Raw genomic sequence first — 4,915 nt, 5'->3', positions numbered from 1 at the left:
CTTGGAACAAAAGTTGGCTAGACTCATTTGGACTTTTTGGAGGGTAATATTCGCTCGAGATGACATAAGTGAAGTTACTTGCCCCAGATCATTTCATTAAGCAAGTTGTTGGTGTAACTGGTTCCAATCGCTCATATCTATAAAATTTTCACTTTGATCTCTTCGACGTTGGATTTCATCACCAACTAGTTGATTTCCCTATGAAAGGTCAGTTTGCATGGTTTGAATCCATAAATTTATTAGCACGTGTTACTTTGTTTGTTTCTTACTTTTTAGAGGCTTTAGGTGTGATTCTGATAATGTGTGAATTATTAATTTAAGAATTCATTGTGTCTGGATTAATGAGACAATCACGTAGAATGCTAGGCCAACCCCTTGAATATACGCCAAGTCAACGATAAAAGATTAAAACTAAAAAATCAAAATTAAAAGGATCTGTGACTACAGATGAACCAGAAACTTCTATTATTTTAGAATGTAATATAACATGAACTAAAGTGAATCAATAAGAAACATCTACTATTCTAGAACCTAAAGTTAAAATATCCAAATTTGATCAACCTTGAACACTAGAATCAGACTTAGAAGTAACTGATCCAATAATTACTAAACTTCTTCAAACATAATTAGATACTGGAGAGATTTTAAACTCACAATTGATCGAACTAGACATCGAAGAACCTGAGTCTAATGTTTTTGAACCCGAGTCACCTTCAGCTGCTTTAGCCCCTACTCCTACTCCAATTTCACCGCGAGTAAAACTTCTTATTACCGATTGTCTACCTCCTAATCTTATTAGTATTGAAGAAATTATCTCATACGAAGAGGAAGAATCACCACATACACCGGTTTCTTCAGGTGATCAGACATATATTTCGAAACTTCTCTTTTCTTCTTTTCAACCAGACCCTTGGTACTTTACACCCTTGAACTTTTTAGGTCAAGGAATTCCACGATACACTACTCCTTATTCTACTACACCAAGCTTTGATATGTCTAGAATGACTTCTAGAGTTATGTCGTCATATACTTCTATGTTTTTTTTACTTCTCCAGAATCAATTTTATATGGTGGACCATCAATCCCTCCTAGATATCAGTCTCTTTTTGGGACTTATTCAGGAGATTCTCCTTTAAATCAACCTTCAACAATGTCAACTAGTTTAACTGATTCTATTGTCCAGGGTTTTACATCTGATCAATGTAGAAATTTTGAATAATTTAACACATATTCACAGAGATTATCTTGATCATACAATTATAAGCGGAACATGTATAATACATAATCTCCTCTACGTTGATCATCAATTTACAGAAGTAGAAACATTCACAGGCACACATAGAAGCATCAATCAAACTCATAAACACAGTATGTATCCCGATGAAAGCATCTCGCTAAAAACCCCACACTATATGTATATTATATTGATTGAATCATGTAACATTACAAAGTACAATGCTTATCACAAGCAATCCAGTACTAGCTCCACCTGTTACACACAATACAGCTCAGATTTGATCTCCAAATCTATTCCACTGCTTGCCTGCCTCTCCAGCTCAATACCTGCTCAAGAACTGATGAGAATGGCTTACCAAACTCGTATTTGACCTGCAAATAATCACTCACACTCTGTTAGACGTGAGCACAAGCTACAATTCTTGATATTGGCCAATTCATTGTCATACTCAATCCCTTTTATTGTGCAAATCATCATGCACAGCTATAGTCACAACTGATAACAATCTGATCCTCTAACACCTGTCCTTGCTGAACTGAACATGCACTGACATGCAACTGAGTTAACTGATGTATTTTATAGTTGCATTATGAGTTAATAACTTGTGAATTAATTAATAACTAATTCACCCAACTCATCTCTAGTCTATTGATTAGTTAGACTAAATACAACCAATTTAACAAAGCTAAACTGAACACAACTCCATCAACTGCACATCCAGTCCACTAAACTCAACTCACTTGAGTTCTAACTGAAGTCCTGCATGCAAATATTAGTCGTCCCATAGGTAACCACGTATTTACCTCTGGGATCTGAATGTACCACATCCGTAGCTCATCCTGAAGTGCTCCAAGAGAATAAGATCAAGTTTATAGTCCAAATATTATTATGAGACAATAATATTTGACTTTTCTATTTTTGACAGCCAGTCTAAAAATAGACTTTGATCACTCACACTGTGATCACTCACACTGTGATCACTCACACTGTGATCACTCATACTGTGATCACCCACATTGTGATCATCCACACTATGATCATCCACACTGTGATAAAAAATAGAACTTGCGCCATAATTTGCCTGCGGGCCCACTTAGTGAAGGCAACTCCTTTCCACTAAGCTCCATCATCTTGTTGCATTCTCAACAAGCATTTCTTGTTGCACACTTTTCAACACTCCCTCTCAACAAGAAAGGCTTCCTCTCAAACCTGATCCTAAAACTCTGGAATGTTCTCCATGCAACACATCTGGCTGGTCCACTTGCTCTGTCATCAAAGTCTTTGACTGCTATTGCCTCTGTCGACTGAAACTCTGCATCTCTGTGCTCTTCAGTATCTGACTGCTCTAGCCTCTGTCACTTTGATCTCTGACTGCATCCGTGCTGCTGCTAGTTCTATCTCCCAGCATTGCATCCGCACTGCACCTCCCAACTGACCTCCCTGTTGGGCTAGAAACACCCTCTGATGCTGAAGCTCTACCTGCTGCTGACAAGTGCTCCCTCTCTGACATCTACGCTACTGCAACATCTCCATGCATATCGCACCATTGCACACTTCTCTATTCCACCTAGCACTGTGCAAAACACTTGTGCCTCTCGCATTGCTGCAGCCTGCTAGCTATGCGCTGTCCTGGGATTCCCTGCACTGTTGCTCTCTCTTCCGCTCCATACGCATCTGTCTCTACCCAATCAATCAGTTCCTGCTACTACACATTGAGGCTTCCGTAGCAAGGTCTCATCTAAGAGGTTGGGTAGCTCAAGGATCCTGCCCCTCCTCCTTGGGACGATCAATCCACATCACCCCACCTCCTACCTGGAGGTATGGCTGCATGCGATCCCTCAGTCCACCTGGCTCGAAGTTTCCCCCTACTGGAGGTCTCTGCATGAGTAGATGTCTCTACTCGATCTTCACTCAGCTTCCCTTGTTGTGGCTGCTCCACAACCTCCTGAAGCTGCTGCACCAATCGTGGCTCCTCCACGATCGTCTGAGACTTCTTTTGGCTCTGCATGTTGAGAGGTAATATACGCTCCCTCTGAACCACCAAGTTTCCATCAGTTGCCTCGCTGCTCAAGGCTTCGCATGCATCTTGAACCTCAAGAGCATACAGGTTCCTGACCCGTAAACCAATCTCTTGACAACGAAAGCATCTCACCTTCGACTTGTCAACCTTCTTCCCATCACTGGAAGAACAAGATTTAAAAAGAGAAACCTTCTCCTTCCCCTTCTTCGCCTTACTCGCTAAGGCACAGTTCTCCTCATCATGCATAGATGAAGAACTGTCTCTGGTGCTCTGTCTAATCTCCTCTTGCATCAAATCCGACCATGGTCGTTCCCAATTTGGCAGTTTCTCCCTTCCATTCACCGAGTCCTGGTAGCTATGCCAACTCTTAGGAAGGTCAAGGAGTGCTAGACTCACCATCCTCATCCGACAGTCACCCCCACACTTCCCAGCTCATCCCGGCATTGGGTGAACTTCGTGAGATACTGGGGCATATTGTATCCATTTTCACACTGAATGTTTCTGAGTTTTATCTCTTGCTTTGGAATTAAATTCAAATTCCACCAGCTCAAAACTCAACCGCTTCTAATCTAGAATTCGTGAGAACAAAGTATTTCTTGTACAGAGATCGATTGTATGGCCATTCACCGGACATCTCACCTTCCAAAAGAAGGATGAATCCAGAGGCTACCTGGCCCGATTACAAACTCTGCCTGAAGAAATAAAATGTAAACACTTTCTGAATAATAGATCCGATGATCAATCCTCGCTTGATATCCTGTAAAAATCTCTTCTACAAATCAAGCAGCTCTGATACCATGTAGAAACTTTTTCTACAAATCATCTAGCTCCGATACCATGTAGAAATTTTGAATAATTTAACACATATTCACAGAGATTATCCTGATCATACAATTATAAGCGGAACATGTATAATACATAATCTCCTCTACGTTGATCATCAATTTACAGAAGCAGAAACATTCACAAGCACACATAGAAGCATCAATCAAACTCATAAACACAGTATGTATCCCGGGGAAAGCATCTCGCTAAAAACCCCACACTATCTGTATATTATATTGATTGAATCATGTAACATTACAAAGTACAATGCTTATCACAAGCAATCCAGTACCAGCTCCACCTGTTACACAAAATACAGCTCAGATCTGATCTCCAAATTTATTCCACTGCTTGCCTGCCTCTCCAGCTCAATACCTGCTCAAGAACTGATGAGAATGGCTTACCAAACTCGTATTTGACCTGCAAATAATCACTCACACTCCGTTGGACGTGAGCACAAGCTACAATTCTTGATATTGGCCAATTCATTGGCATACTCAATCCCTTTTATTGTGCAAATCATCATGCACAGCTATAGTCACAACTGATAGCAATCTGATCCTCTAACACCTGTCCCTGCTGAACTGAACATGCACTGACATGCAACTGAGTTAAATGATGTATTCCATAGTTGCATTATGAGTTAATAACTTGTGAATTAATTAATAACTAATTCACCCAACTCATCTCTAGTCTATTGATCAGTTAGACTAAATACAACCAGTTTAACAAAGCTAAACTGAACACAACTCCATCAACTGCACCTCCAGTCCACTAAACTCAACTCACTTGAGTTCTAACTGAAGTCCTGCATGCAAATATTAGTCATCCCA

Source organism: Pinus tabuliformis, chromosome 3_2 (assembly GCF_031772625.1).
Source record: "Pinus tabuliformis cultivar Carrire ecotype Pingquan chromosome 3_2, CPIR1, whole genome shotgun sequence".
NCBI lineage: Eukaryota > Viridiplantae > Streptophyta > Pinopsida > Pinales > Pinaceae > Pinus > Pinus tabuliformis.
This window is presented reverse-complemented; position numbering follows the sequence as displayed.